Consider the following 17,056-nt stretch of genomic DNA (forward strand, 5'->3'; position numbering starts at 1 on the left):
CCATAATGACTGAAAATGTGTGTTGTTACTATGTGTAACTATTAGGAATGTGACCAGCTTCCAAAAAGGAAGTCTAGTTTGTGCAACAACCCGTGTACTTGCTCGATTCCGTGGAACATCCTATTACATAGTACAATAAAATTGGATCAAGATAAAAATACATCTGTATATTCCAAACATAAAATGCATGTGAAATTATCGGTCAGAAATAAAGCAATTAACGTCAAACGCGACGTTCAAGCCTCTGGGCAAGAGAACCTTGGTCTCGTGAATCCAATGGGATTCCCTGCGGCTAAGCTGGCGAAGGAAGTTTCCCCCCCTCCAATGTTTATTAACTTTTTCAATCCCCCAGAATTTTAATCCTCTGGGGTTTTGACCATGTACAATTTTAAAATGTTTCGAAACATTGTGGGTTTTTAATCCTTTTTTAATATTATTAACGTGCTCGCCTAGACGCACATGCAGGGGCCTGGAGGTCCTTCCAATGTATTGGAGGCCGCATCCGCACTCCAACATGTATAGGACTCCAACTGTCATGCAGGTGATCAATTGGTCAATTTTGTATTCCCTACCAGTTGAGGTGGCAACAAACTGTTTTCGTTTTTTATTATTGCATTTAGAATGCCTGCAGGCTGTGCAACGCCCACAGGCATAGAAACCTGAGAGAAAGGAGAATAATCTATAATCTATTGTCTGCTTGTGTGGGAGGATCTACCACTCCAGGTGCTAGACGGTCTCTTAAAGACGGAGCTTTTTTGTAAATAAAAGACGGGCGTGGTGGCAGTAAGGGACCCAGCACACGATCTTGTTTCAGGATTGGCCAATTTTTTGCAACCAGCTTTTCAAATTGCTTATATTGGACATATAGTTGAGTAACATTTTGAAATTGGGGGCATTGTTACTAGTGTCTCTGACTTTATTAGAAATCAACTCTGACCTATCCATGGCTAAGACTTTTTCCATATCACTCTTTAAGGCTAGTTGATCATAACCTTTTTCTTGAAATTTAGAGGTGAGTGCCATGGATTGAGAAATGAAGTCACTATCGTCAGTGCAATTTCGTCTGAGCCTCACAAATTGTCCCTTAGGGATGTTAAATAGCCATGATTTGTGATGGCAGCTCTCTAATGGGATAAATGAGTTACGGTCAGTGGGTTTACGATAATTGCATAATCCAAACTTATCATCTTCCCTCCGAATCTCTAAGTCTAAAAACACTATTTTGTCCTCGCTAAAATTCCAGGTCAGTTGAATATTTTTAGTATTAGCATCAAGAGTTTGCACAAAGGCAGCTAGACTAGACCGATCACCCTCCCAGACCATTATCAGATCGTCTATATACCGTTTGTAACAAACTAGTTGTGGGGGACGGTGCTTGAACACCGCAAAGCGGGCACCCATCGCAACGCCCCTCTTTTGCAAATAAAATTGACGGCTAAACCAAAAATAATTCCTGGCTAAACAAAAACGTAAACATTTTAATAAGAAATTCTTATGTTTGGTTGAAAGGTCAGAGAATTTGGATAAGGCCCATTGTACCGAGGATAAAGCATCCTCGTGTCCAATAATAGTATATAAGGACCCTACGTCCGCTGTCACCAGAATACATGGGGAAGAACAACTGGTGGACTCCATGATTTGAATGACATGTTTCGTGTCTTTCAGAAACGCTTCAGTTTTGTTCACTAGCGGTTGAAGGAAGTGATCGATGTATTGACCCACCCTGGAGGAAATGGAGTCAATACCATTGACAATAGGCCTACCAGGGGGATTAATACTATCCTTATGGATTTTTGGAAGGCAATAAATAATGGGAGTTCTGCAGAATAAGGGGTTCAAATAGGATGCCTCCTTCTTTGTCAGAATCCCCTGTGTCTTTCCTTCCTCTACAAGCCAGTGTAACTCGTCCTTATAGATAAACATAGGGTCCTTACTGAGAATCTGATAAGTATCTGGATCATCCAACAATCTAACAAGCTCTGCGAGATACTTGGATTTATCCAGAATAACCAGACCCCCACCTTTGTCTGCCGGGCGTATAATAATGTCGTTTCTAGCCTCCAGAGTTTTCATACCTTGCCTGATATGCTGTGGGTCCAATACCTTTCTTACTTTCATCTTATCCAAATCATTAAATAACATGTTTTTGAACACCTCCAGGTACTTATTGTCGGGGTTCAAAGGATCGAAAGTAGATTTATTCCTCAAACCGGAATGTGAACCTTTTGTGATAACAGAAGGTCTGGTAGGATTTGACAAGAAATACTTTTTCATGTTCAGATTTCTGACAAATTTATGAATGCTCACATAAGTTTGAAATGTGTTCATGTTGTGAACAGGAGCAAATTTGAGCCCTCTATCAAGGACTCTCATCTCATTTTCACTCAAGGCACAACTACTCAAATTATAAATACCTGAGCCTATTGGGGCTTTTTCTTTTTGTAATCTCCTGCCCCCTCTCCTTCCTCTCTCCCTCTTTTTCTGGATTGGTCTCTTGTTTGTGGGGATGGTTGCGGTTGATGTCTCCACCATTCCGTATGGTTGGGCGGAGGCATCAGCGCTCCCCTCCCCGGCCCGCTCTGTGCCCGCGAAAAATCCCCTTCCTCATTAGAATTGTGATGTTGAAACGGGGTAAATCTATTTGACAGGGGCAAGGGTTCCCCACATGTGTGTTGAGGCATATCCCTTCTTCCATAATTATTAGAGTAATCATGATAATCCTGCCTATGATTTTCCCATCTACGAGGTGATTCATAATTTTGTTGATGATATGAGTAGTAAGAGTTATCCCTTATGGGGGTCCCTGGAGGGCCATTGTGTTTACCTTTCCCTCTCTTCCCTTTGAAATCCCTTCTCTTAGCTAAACCTCCTCTATTGGTGGAAGGTGCAGGAGGGGGGTAGTTGTATGAATTAGATATAACAGGTGGAGGTCTACCTAGATTAGAATTTAGTTCCCCCTGTGGTGGATTGGGATTTACCTCTGATGCAGGGGGGGCAGAAGTAGTCTGCCATTTGAAGATATTACCATTCCTAAAATCATCATAATCTCTGATATATTTTTTCTTTTTCTTATTCTGGGCTTCAATATCCCATTTGGCAAGCTTATTGCCAAGGTCAGCAGATAATTTTTGAAACTCTTCACTATTTTTATGAGGCTCAATGGATTTCCTGATGTCACTAATTTGTGACTCAAGGAATTCCATTTTCCTTTATTTACGTGCAAGTAATAATTGTAACAATTCTGAACCTTTTTTAACAAAAAAATTCCTCCACTCCAACATTGATTCCTCATCAAATAGACCATCATTCGGTGGGATGTCTCACCTAAGTCTTCTAGGGACCAGGTTAGAGGAAATGTACTGATTGAATGAGGTAATATCCCACCATGTCTTTACCTTCTTCTCAAAAATATGATTCAATTTTTTGAAAGAAGAGGTTAAATCGTTATATTGTTCAGATATAAGCAATTTGAAAAGCTGGTTGCAAAAAATTGGCCAATCCTGAAACAAGTTCGTGTGCTGGGTCCCTTACTGCCACCACGCCCGTCTTTTATTTACAAAAAAGCTCAGTCTTTAAGAGACCGTCTAGCACCTGGAGTGGTAGATCCTCCCACACAAGCAGACAACAGATTATTCTCCTTTCTCTCAGATTTCTATGCCTGTGGGTGTTGCACAGCCTGCAGGCATTCTAAATGCAATAATAAAAAACGAAAACAGTTTGTTGCCACCTCAACTGGTAGGGAATACAAAATTGACCAATTGATCACCTGCACGACAGTTGGAGTCGTATACATGTTGGAGTGCGGATGCGGCCTCCAATACATTGGAAGGACCTCCAGGCCCCTGCATGTGCGTCTAGGCGGGCACGTTAATAATATTAAAAAAGGATTAAAAACCCACAATGTTTTGAAACATTTTAAAATTGTACATGGTCAAAACCCCAGAGGATTAAAATTCTGGGGGATTGAAAAAGTTAATAAACATTGGAGGGGGGGAAACTTCCTTCGCCAGCTTAGCCGCAGGGAATCCCATTGGATTCACGAGACCAAGGTTCTCTTGCCCAGAGGCTTGAACGTCGAGTTTGACGTTAATTGCTTTATTTCTGACCGATAATTTCACATGCATTTTATGTTTGGAATATACAGATGTATTTTTATCTTGATCCAATTTTATTGTACTATGTAATAGGATGTTCCACGGAATCGAGCAAGTACACGGGTTGTTGCACAAACTAGACTTCCTTTTTGGAAGCTGGTCACATTCCTCATAGTTACACATAGTAACAACACACATTTTCAGTCATTATGGGTTTAGCTTTGGTTATTCACCACCGTCATAACAAACCCCTTTGTGGTTCTATCACTAGAACTATCATCTCCGTTCCCGGCCATTGGTTACCATGGTAATTTGTATACACCATGCCCCATTGGCTGCGGTGATCAGCTGAGTTATTTAAAGTGGGTGGACCACGTCATGCCTTCGCCGCTGAAGAAGTCCCGCCCATTACAAGGGACGTAACGCGTACGGAAAACATCACGTGACTTGAATCGTGACGTCACCCGCGTCTTGTTCACTGATCTCCGTGGAGTATCCTACAGGCTTTTATCCCTCGCACTGGGAAACAGTGCTTTCCTTGTAAGTTTATCCACTTTTTATTAAAACTTTTATGCAATATACAGAGAGCACTAGATGTTGTTTATTCTATTGCATGTGATCGTTTTGCGAGCTCCACCAAAGACTGAAAGCTGACTGGCCTAAGTGACCTGCTCCTGTTTATCTCTCATTGTGGGAAAAGCTGTTTTAGACCTGACTGAATTTATTTAGGGGTCCACCTGCTGAGGTGAGCGGCTAGCGATATCGTTGGTGGAGGTTTATCACAATAACAGTCACTCATCATATGTGGATGTCACTCGCACTTTTGGATTTTTATCTGGAATTCTCTTTTTATGGACATTTATGTTAATCGATGTTTTATAGGGATTCACATTTCTAGGACAAGTACTGCCTTTTTAAATTTGAGTTGTGGGATTTGATAAATTTTATCCTCAGTATTCAGCCGCTTTAGTTTACCACATAAGTGATTAGCGCTGGTTGATTTCTTGCTATATTGTCCTTTTATTTTAATTTATCACAATTTCAGCAGCTATCATGGATGTATTTCTTTATTTAGAAAAACGTGAAGTCAAATTGGATGAGATTTTTTCCCATGGTCCCATGTCTGAACAATATAACGATTTAACCTCTTCTTTCAAAAAATTGAATCATATTTTTGAGAAGAAGGTAAAGACATGGTGGGATATTACCTCATTCAATCAGTACATTTCCTCTAACCTGGTCCCTAGAAGACTTAGGTGGGACATCCCACCGAATGATGGTCTATTTGATGAGGAATCAATGTTGGAGTGGAGGAATTTTTTTGTTAAAAAAGGTTCAGAATTGTTACAATTATTACTTGCACGTAAATAAAGGAAAATGGAATTCCTTGAGTCACAAATTAGTGACATCAGGAAATCCATTGAGCCTCATAAAAATAGTGAAGAGTTTCAAAAATTATCTGCTGACCTTGGCAATAAGCTTGCCAAATGGGATATTGAAGCCCAGAATAAGAAAAAGAAAAAATATATCAGAGATTATGATGATTTTAGAAATGGTAATATCTTCAAATGGCAGACTACTTCTGCCCCCCCTGCATCAGAGGTAAATCCCAATCCACCACAGGGGGAACTAAATTCTAATCTAGGTAGACCTCCACCTGTTATATCTAATTCATGCAACTACCCCCCTCCTGCACCTTCCACCAATAGAGGAGGTTTAGCTAAGAGAAGGGATTTCAAAGGGAAGAGAGGGAAAGGTAAACACAATGGCCCTCCAGGGAGGGGATTTTTCGCGGGCACAGAGCGGGCCGGGGAGGGGAGCGCTGATGCCTCCGCCCAACCATACGGAATGGTGGAGACATCAACCGCAACCATCCCCACAAACAAGAGACCAATCCAGAAAAAGAGGGAGAGAGGAAGGAGAGGGGGCAGGAGATTACAAAAAGAAAAAGCCCCAATAGGCTCAGGTATTTATAATTTGAGTAGTTGTGCCTTGAGTGAAAATGAGATGAGAGTCCTTGATAGAGGACAACACACATTTTCAGTCATTATGGGTTTAGCTTCGGTTATTCACTACCGTCATAACAAACCCCTTTGTGGTTCTATCACTAGAACTATCATCTCCGTTCCCGGCCATTGGTTACCATGGTAATTTGTATACACCATGCCCCATTGGCTGCGGTGATCAGCTGAGTTATTTAAAGCTGGTGGACCACGTCATGCCGTCGCCGCTGAAGAAGTCCCGCCCATTACAAGGGACATAACGCGTACGGAAAACATCACATGATTTGAATCGTGACGTCACCCGCGTCTTGTTCACTGATCTCCGTGGAGTATCCTACAGGCTTTTATCCCTCGCACTGGGGAACAGTGCTTTCCTTGTAAGTTTATCCACTTTTTATTAAAACTTTTATGCAATATACAGAGAGCACTAGATGTTGTTTATTCTATTACATGTGATCGTTTTGCGAGCTCCACCAAAGACTGAAAGCTGACTGGCCTAAGTGACCTGCTCCTGTTTATCTCCCATTGTGCGAAAAGCTGTTTTAGACCTGACTGAATTTATTCAGGGGTCCACCTGCTGAGGTGAGCGGCTAGCGATATCGTTGGTGGAGGTTTATCACAATAACAGTCACTCATCATATGTGGATGTCACTCGCACTTTTGGATTTTTATCTGGAATTCTCTTTTTATGGACATTTATGTTAATCGATGTTTTATAGGGATTCACATTTCTAGCGCTGTACTGCCACTTCACTAGTGTGGCACCCCATGTGGGATCTTTAGTGCCACTGGAGTGGAGAGGGCTTCTGTGTAAAATATCATACGCTAACTGAGTTTATCTAGTAGTAATTAGCTAGAACATGTAACATATAACGTTAGGAAAGTAACCGGTATTGCTCGGTCAAGAAAGAGAAGTTTGTGTAACAGTACGTTTATGTGAGATGCGCAGTTAGTCCAGTCCGTCCATTGTTGCCAGTTTGTGTGCATTTTTGTTGCGTGTCCAATGTGTGTTGCTGATGTGATCTCATAGCTGAAGTGTAGGGCTACCAGGTCTATGACTTGGGTTAGTGTTAGAAGTTTGTCGGACTTCCATTGTCTGGTTATATTAACCACTTACCAACCGGCCCATAGCCAAATGATGGCTGCAGGGCGGTTGGATAACTCTGGGAGGACGTACTATGACGTCCTCCCAGAATTCCCCTCTCGCGCGCCCCCTGGGGCGCGCTCCCGAACACATCCGTGACCGCTGGGTCCAGAGGACCCGGCGCATCACGGATCCCGGTAAATGGCCGCTGATCGCGGCCGTTTACCATGTGATCGCGCCGTCAAATGACGGCGCGATCACATGTAAACAGACCGGCGTCATCTGATGACGCCGGTTCCTCTCCTCCCCTCCTGTGTACCGATCGGTACACAGTGAGCGGGGAGGGAGATGGATGGATGTCTGCAGCGCTGTGGGCTGTATGTGTAGTGCCCACAGCGCTGCACAGAGACATCCAGCCATCCATCCATCCATGCTCAGCCATCCCTACTACTATGCAATGCTGTGCAATACTCTGCATTACCCCCACAATACTCTGCAATGCTGTGCAATACTCTGCAATGCCCCCACAATACTCTGCAATGCTGTGCAATACTCTGCAATGCCTCCACAATACTCTGCAATGCTGTGCAATACTCTGCAATGCTGTGCAATACTCTGCAATACCCCCACAATACTCTGCAATGCTGTGCAATACTCTGCAATGCCCCCACAATACTCTGCAATGCTGTGCAATACTCTGCAATGCCCCCACAATACTCTGCAATGCTGTGCAATACTCTGCAATGCCTCCACAATACTCTGCAATGCTGTGCAATACTCTGCAATGCCCCCACAATACTCTGCAATGCCCCCACAATACTCTGCAATGCTGTGCAATACTCTGCAATGCCCCCACAATACTCTGCAATGCCCCCACAATACTCTGCAGTGCCCCCGCCATACTCTGCCATGCCCCCGCCATACTCTGCCATGCCCCCGCCATACTCTGCCATGCCCCCGCCATACTCCGCCATACTCCGCCATACTCCGCCATACCCCGCCATACTCTGCAATACCCGGCCATACTCTGCAATACCCCGCCATACTCCGCAATACCCCGCCATACCCTGCCATGCTGAGCCATGCTCAGCTGTACTCGGCCTCTGTATGTGGCCAGGCTGTGGAAGTCTCACACATGTGGTATCCCCGTACTCAGGAGGAGCAGGAGAATCTATTTTGGGGTGTCATTTTTGGTATGTACATGTTATGTGGTAGAAATATTGTATAAATGGACAACTTTGTGTTAAAAAAAAAAAAAAGCGCTTTAACCACTTCCCGCCCGCCGGCCGTCATACAACGTCCTTGACTTTGTGCGGGGATATCTGAATGATGGTTGCAGCTACAGGCATCATTCAGATATCAGATTTTTCAGCTGGCGATTCCCTACACCATGAGAATGATCATAGCAGCTGTTCCACTGCTTGATCGTTCTTACGGGAGGCGAGAGAGGATGTCCCCCCCTCCCGCGCTTCTACCGACTCACCGCTACGATCGAAGCCAGGATCATTTTTTTTTTTTTTTATTTCAGGCTTCCCAGCCTAGAGGTGAGATGTGGGGTCTTATTGACCCCATATCTCACTGTAAAGAGGACCTGTCATGCCATATTCCTATTACAAGGATGTTTATATTCCTTGTAATAGGAATAAAAGTGGTCCAAATTTTTTTTTTTTTGGAAAAAAGCATCAAACTAAAATAAATAAAGTAAAATGAGCAATAAAAAAAAAAAAAAAAAATTTTTAAAGGGCCCCTGTCCCTGTGTGCTCGCATGCAGAAGCGAACGCATACGTAAGTCCCGCCCACATATGAAAACGGTGTTCAAACCACACATGTGAGGCTCTAGATCCTCCTCTGTAACTCAAAACATGTAACCAGTAAAAAATTTTAAAGCGTCGCCTATGGGGATTTTTGAGTAGCAAAGTTTGGCGCCATTCCACAAGCGCGTGCAATTTTGAAAGGTGACATTTTGGGTATCTATTTACTCGGCGTAACTTCATCTTTCACATTATGCAAAAACATTAGGCTAACTTTACTGTTTTGGTTTTTGTAAAGCACAAAACATTTTTTTTTCCAAAAAAAACACGTTAAAAAAATTGCTGCGCAAATACCGTGCGAGATAAAAAGTTGCAATGACCGCCATTGTATTCTCTAGGGTCTTTGCTAAAAAAACATATATAATGTTTTGGGGTTCTATGTCATTTTCTAGCTAATAAATGATGATTTTTACATGTAGGAGAGAAATGTCAGAATTGGCCTGGGTGCTCCAGAACGCCTGAAGGTGCTCCCCTGCATGTTGGGCCTCTGTATGTGGCCACACTGTGTAAAAGTCTCACACATGTGGTATCGCCATACTCGGGAGTAATAGCAGAATGTGTTTTGGGGTGTAATTTGTGGTATGCATATGCTGTGTGTGAGAAATAACCTGCTAATATGAAAATTTTGTGGGAAAAAAAAAAGTAAAAAAAAAACCTTGATTTTGTAAAGAATTGTGGGAAAAAATGACAACTTCAAAAAACTCACCATGCATCTTTCTAAATACCTTGGAATATCTTCTTTCCAAAAAGGGGTCATTTGGGGGGTATTTGTACTTTTCTGGAATGTTAGGGTCTCAAGAAATTAGATAGGCCGTCAGCACTTCAGGTGTGATTAATTTTCAGATATTCGCACCATAGCTTTTGGACACTATAACTTTCACAAAGACCAAATAATATCCACCGATTTGGGTTAATTTTACCAAAGATATGTAGCGGTATAAATTTTGGCCAAAATATATGAAGAAAAATTACTAATTTGCAAAATATTATAACAGAAATGAAGAAAAATGTATTTTTTTACAGATTTTTCGGTCTTTTTTCTTTTACGGCGCAAAAAATAAAGAACCCAGCGGTGATTAAATACCACCAAAAGAAAGCTCCATTTGTGTGAAAAAAAGGACAAAAATTTCATATAGATACAGTGTTGCATGACTGAGTAATTGTCATTCAAAATGTGAGAGCACCAAAAGCTGAAAATTGGTCTGGTTAGGAAGGGGGTTTAAGTGCCCAGTTGTCAAGTGGTTAAGTCTGGCTGCCAGGAGAATGTGAGTTATTATGTGTCTGAATTGATGAGGAATGCCTTCAATAGTAAGATTTAAAATTGCAAGTGCCGGTGAGGGGGGGATCGTGATTTGGGTTATATTTGAGATTAGTCGGAAGATGTTTTCCCAATATTTCTGTAGGCTGGGACATGTCCAGAAAATATGGAACAAGTCACCTGGGGAAGATTTACATCTCTAGCATGTGTTGGGGATTCGGGGATCAAAGGCTGTTATTCTGGCTGGAATTATGTACCAGCGAGAAAAGATATTTTCTGGGTGAGTTCCCAAAGGGCCGCACATTTGGTGGCTCTGTAGACAGTCTTGAGGGCTTGTTGCCATTGGGAGTCTGTATAGGTGCAGGCAAGGTCTATGTCCCACTTGTGGTGTGCGTTTGTTTTGGAGAAGGTGTATTTTTGGTAGAGGCTGTTGTAAAAGTATGAGATACCTTTGGTTTTCGTGTCAGGAATGGTGAGGTAGTTCAAAGTTTTAGGGTGAATGCTGTATATAGGGAGGTGAATAGTGCGCAGGCGATTGTGTATGCATAGGTATGTAAAGTGTTCGGATGAAGATAGGTTGAATTTGGATTGTAGTTGGGAAAATGTTTTAATGTGGTTATCACGTAATAAGTCTTGTAGGGAGTGTATACCTTTTAGGGTCCATGATGCTAGTGACAGTTCGGGCATTAAGTGTAGGAGTGTAAATGTTAGGAGGGCTGTCATTTTCTTCCAGGCGTGGGCTGAGGCTTTCATGGTTGGAGATATAGAGGTCGGAACTGGGGAGCCTAACGGTGTGCTTAGTAACCAATTTTTCAGATTAGGGTGGGTGAGTGAGGAGTCCTCTATTTGTCCCCACAGTGTGGTCGGGCAGGGTTGGAACCAACAGGGTAGTTGGGCTAAGACAGCTGCTAAGTAATAATCTTCAAAGTCTATGGATCCCGTGCCGCCCGCCAGTTTCTGTTTAATCAGTTTGAAATGGTCACATCTAGGTCGTTTACCATTCCAAAGGAATTTATTGAATATCGTTTGGAGGGATCTGAAGAATGTGACTGGTAATGGGATGGGTAAAGTTCTGAAGTAATAAAGTAATTGTGGAAGGCAAATCATTTTAAAGGCCACAAGTCTACCTGTCCAGGATAGTTCATGCTTTGCTATTTGTTGTGTGGTCGATTGAATGTTCTGGAGAAGTGGCGGAAAATTGCAGGAGTATAGGTTCTTGGTCATTCTTGGTAATTGGATGCCTAGGTTGGATATGTCAGTAGCTGCCCACACAAATGGGTATTGTAGTTGTAGTAGGTTTTTCATATTAGCGTCTATATTAATGTCTAATATGAAAGATTTGGTCGTGTTAATCTTATAGTACAAGACCGACCTGAACCAGTTGAGCAATTTTTGTACTTATGCCAGGGAGATAGTCGGGTTGGTAAGGATGAGAATGACATCATCAGCAAACAGGCTTATTTTGTGGTGTGAAGTGCCAAATAGAAGGCCTGAGATGCTGGGATGGGAACGGATATGATCGGCTAGGGGTTCCATAAGCATGTTAAATATGAGGGGGGATAGTGGGCATCCCTGGCGTGTGCCATTGGTAATGGGAATGCACAGGAGAGCATGCCTTCTGTGTACACTTGGGCCTCAGGGTTGGAATACAGTGCCATAATGGCACTTAGAATGTTGCCCTGGAACCCAAATTTCTGGAGGACCGCATTGAGGTAGGACCAGTGGACTCTATCGAATGCCTTCTCTGCATCTAGAGATAGGAGCAGAGAAGGCGTTCCAGTGGATTCTGCATGATGAATAAGGTTAATCGTCCTTCTGGTGGCGTCAGAGGATTGCCTACCTTTTGTGAACCCCGTCTGGTCTTGATGAATTAGAGTGGGCATAATTGGATTAGTCTTGTTGCTATTGTTTTAGCATATATCTTGACGTTGAGGTTAAGCAAAGAGATTGGGCGAAAATTTTGGGGGACAGTCGACTCTTTCCCTGGCTTTGGTAACGTTATAACCAATGCTTTTAGATATTCTTTCGAGAAGGCAAAAGAGGAGGCAGCGTGATTGAAAAGGTCAGTGAGGTGCGGGATTAGCTGTGAGGAGAATTGTTTATAGTATTCCCCTGTCATTCCATCGGGGCCTGGTGCCTTTCCACTAGGTAGCGAGTCAATTGTAGTCTTAATCTCTTGGTCCGTGAAAGGAGCGTTAAGTGCGGTTAGTTGTACCCTAGTCAGTGTGGGTAGGTTTATAGTGTGGAGAAAATGGTCTATGTCATCCTGTGTAGGTTGTGGGGTATGGGGGTCTTGATTTAGGTTGTAGAGGTCAGCATAATAGGCACTGAAGGCGTCGGCTATGTCTTGGGGGTTACTTAGTGGAGTTGACGTGTGGGAGTGAATCAGTTGGGTTATTTTAGTTTTGGCACGTCTACCTTTAAGGCGTTGTGCAAGTTTTTTCCCACTTTGTTAGAGGTGGAGTATGTAGACGCTTTAAATTTCCTTTGGAGGAATTCATAGGAGTGGAGAAAAGTTTTAAGTTCCTGTCTTAGGGATAGTAATCAGTTTGTCTGTGGGTCCTGTGGGTTAGCTTTGTGTTTCTTTTCTAGGGCCTCTATTTGGGCTGTTAATTCATCTACACGCTGCGTCCTCTTTCATTTATGGTAAGAATCCAGTTTAATTAACATTCCTCTCATGTACGCCTTGTGCGCACTCCACACCACGGCAGGGTCTGTTATTTCTGGCGTGTATTTGTCATGTTGGATAATGAAGTTGTTTGCTCGCCAGAGAAATGCATTTTGCTGTAGGTTGGAATCTTGTATTGTAATTGAGGTAGGGGCATGGTCCGACCATGTCATGGCGTGGATCACAGAGTTAGATATTTTTTGTAGAATGCATTTGTCAGTTAGGAACAGATCTATTCTCGAGTATGAGCGGTGTCTGGAGGACAAAAAGTGAAGTTGCGTTCGGATCCATGATGGCATCGCCAAACATCATAAAGATCCTGGGAAGAGATGAATTTTTTCAAAGGTGAATCTCGTCTCTTTGCTGTTGATGTGGAGTCCATGGATATGTCTGGGATTAGGTTGAAGTCTTCACAGATTATTATGTGGCCCTTTTGAATGGGTTTGGCAGTGCGTAGGACTCTGTGTAAGAACTTAATTTGGTGGGAATTCGGGGCATAAATATTGATTATAGAGTAGGACACTCTATTAATGTTTCATACAAGAATAATAAAGCGACCTTCAGGGTCTGTTGCGACATCTAATAAATGGAAATCTACAGTGTCTTTGATCGCGATCATGACTCCTCTGGTTTTAGAGGAGTGCAGTGCGTGGAAAACATGTGGGAATTGGCGGTTGCTACAAAGGGATGAGCTTGATGTTAGCAAGTGGGTTTCCTGGACACAAAGAATGTCACTGTGGAGAGCCGTGATGGTTTTCCAAAGTGAGTGGCGTTTGGCGGGGTGATTTAGCCCGTTGACATTCAGAGAAAGGATATTGATCAGCATCTTGTGGTTGTGAGGTTGGTGGATGTTGTGCACAACACCTACAGTTAGTCGATATAATCTGGATCTGAAGGTGCCTGGCAGCGAGATTCAGAGGGAGGGATATGGAAGTCCAATATCTGGAAGCAAGTTGGACTAGGAGACTGCAAATAGAGCAATACGTTAGGAACAAAAACAGTGAGCACTAAAAAAGAGGTAAAAGTAGGAAATTGGTTAACCGTACTGTTAGTGGAAGACTTACAGTAATTCAATTGGTGAGAATAATATAGGGTAGGGTTGGTAGAGGGGGTGCTGAGCACCTTGATAGCCTCTATTTGGGAGTAGAAAAAAAGTTATTAGCGCGGGAGGGTGTTAACAGGGGTAGCAGGTTGTCAGAGCTCAGGGGAGCTGTAGTGACGTTTTTTGGCCATGTAGGTCATGCATCTGTGTGCCATTCAGGTGTAGTTGTGGTCTGCGTTTCTGCGAAGTGTATTAGAGCCTCTGTCATTTGGAGCTGATGTGGGAGGTTCTGGTATTATGCCCCCCCAGGAGTGAAGAAGCCATAGACCCTTGTCAAGATCAGCAATCGTGTGGGATTGACCATTCTTCACAATAAGGAGAGTGGCTGGGTAACACCATTTGTAGGGTATCTTGTGGTTTTGAAGGCCCTTGGTAATTGGGTTCATCTGGCGTCTCAGTTGGAGGGTGAACTTGGAAAGGTCAGGGAAAAACTGAATTCCTGTATAAGGAGCAGGTAGAGGTGATTTAGCTTTGACTCCCATGAGGAGTTTTTCTCTAATGTGACAGAAATGGACCCTCATCAGGACATCTCTGGGGACCGTGGCTGCTAGGTAGAATGGTGTGCATCTGTTATTTTGTGTAGCATGGTAGGTCGGCAGGTAGTATGGACACAGGGATACCTCTCAGCTTGATATTGTTCCTGCGGGACCTGTCCTCTAAATCGGCCAGCTTGGCACGCACCCATGACCTCTTTAACAGCATCATAAGAATCAATGACTTCATTAATTGTGGTAGTGCAGTCAGTCAGACCTCTTTCAATGTTGGACACTATGTCATCTAAAGAGTGGATGTCAGAGGTGATTTTGTGGAACATGGAGGATAGGTCAGTCATGATGGAGGACTGCAAGGAGATTAGCATGTCCTTCAGAGTGCTATCAATGACCAGCTGGCCTGAGGTGGGGAAGGAGGCCATGGAGGAGTGTAAGGCCTGGTTCAGGGAGATGGGATTTGGAGCCTGGGCCTCAATTAGCAGGCGCTGTGTCCACAGCTGCGGCATGTCAGGCCGCATTATAGCCTTTGCTGAGCTGCCTGGGAGAGGGTCACACTCTGGGGAGCAGGGGAGTACAGCGTGAGTATCTGCATATGGCTGTTTCTCTGGGATGTCGTCTGGGAGATCAATCTAGGAATCCCGTGGCACGGTCGGGCCGGCACCATCTTGGAAATTACTGTTCGCTGGTTTGTAGGCGAATTCAGTAAGTTTTTGAGGCTTGTGGTCTGTGAAACGTTTCCTGGAGGATAGCATTTTGGTCTCCGGTGTGTCAGGAGCGAGGATGGCTGTGGATGGGAACGTTTCTGCGGCCTGTGTCGGTGTAGTGATTCCCCTGTCTAACGAGCTGTGTGCTTAAGCGTCCATCTCGGTCTCCGGCCGGCCACGCCCCCTCATTATCATACCTTAAGATTAACTTTTTCAAGTTGAAAGGCCATGGGAATAGCCATCCCCAATACATTGATAGAGGTACTAAAATACAGCTATAAATTTAAATGGACGGATCAAGCCTTGAAGTATTTGGGGACTATGATCCCAGTAGACCTTTCACGCATATTCAAATGTAAATTTTCCATTAGTTGTATGTAAGTTGAAAAGGCACAAAGGTTTCCATTCATGGTTTGGGAGGTGTAACATTATTAACCACTGCGCTGCTTTAACTGGTAATTGCGCGGTCATGCAATGCTGTACCAAAACAAAATTTGCGTCCTTTTTTCCCCACAAATAGAGATTTCTTTTGGTGGTATTTGATCTCCTCTGTGGTTTTTATTTTTTGCGCTATAAATGAAAACAAAATGAACATTTTGAAAAAAATGTTATTTTCCACTCTTTGTCATAAAAAAATACAATATACTCAATTTTAGTCATACATTTAAGCCCAAATGCATTCAGCCACATGTCTTGGGTAAAAAAATTTCAATAAGCGTATATTTATTGGTTTGCGCAAAAGGTTATATCGTCTACAAACTAGGGTACATTTTCTGTAATTTACGCAACTTTTAGTTTATGACTGCCTATCTCATTTCTTGAGGTGCTATAATGGCAGAGCAGTACAACCCCCCCCCCAAATGACCCCATTTTGGAAAGTAGACACCCCAAGAAATTTGCTGAGAGGCATGCTGAGCACATTGAAAAATGTATTTTTTTTGTCACAGGCGATTGAAAAATGACCAAAAATATTTACACAAAGTTGTCACTAAAATAATATATTGTTCAAACATGCCATGGGCATATGTGAAGTTACACCCCAAAATACATTCCGCTGCTTCTCCTGAGTACAGGAATACTACATGCGTGGGACTTTTTGGGAGCCTAGTCGTGTGCAGGACCCCGAAAACCAAGCAACGCCTTCAGGCTTTCTAAGGGCGTAAAATGGTGATTTCAGTCCTCACTACCTATCAGAGTTTCCGAGGCCAGGATATGCCAAGACAGCACAAACCCCCCCAAATGACCCCATTTTGGAAAGCAGACACCCCAAGGTATTTGCTGAGAGGCATGTTGAGTCCATGGAATATTTTATATTTTGCCACAAGTTTCAGGAAAATTACAAAAACATATTTTTTTCACAAAGTTGTCACTAAATGATATATTGCTCAAACATGCCACGGGAAAATGTGAAATTACAACCCAAAATACATTCTGCTGCTTCTCCTGAGTGCAGGGATACCACATGTGTGGGACTTTTTGGGAGCCTATCCACGTACAGGCCCCTGGAAACCAATCACCGCCTTCAGGCTTTCTAAGGGCGTAAAATGGTGATTTCACTCCTCACTATCTATCACCATTTCCGAGGCCCTGAAATGTCAAGAATGCACACCCCCCCCAAATGACCACATTATGGGAAGTAGACACCCCAAGCTATTTGCTGAGAGGCATGTTGAGTATTTTGCAGATCTATCTTTTTGTCACATAATTTATTATTTCAAGTTTTGAAATATGAAAAAAGGAAACAGAAAAAAAAAATGTTCTTTTTCTTTCTTCATTTTCAAAAACAAACGAGAGCTGCAAAATACTCACAATGCCTCTTAGCAAATACCTTGGGGTGTAAT

Source organism: Aquarana catesbeiana, linkage group LG02 (genome assembly GCF_042186555.1).
Source record: "Aquarana catesbeiana isolate 2022-GZ linkage group LG02, ASM4218655v1, whole genome shotgun sequence".
Lineage (NCBI taxonomy): Eukaryota > Metazoa > Chordata > Amphibia > Anura > Ranidae > Aquarana > Aquarana catesbeiana.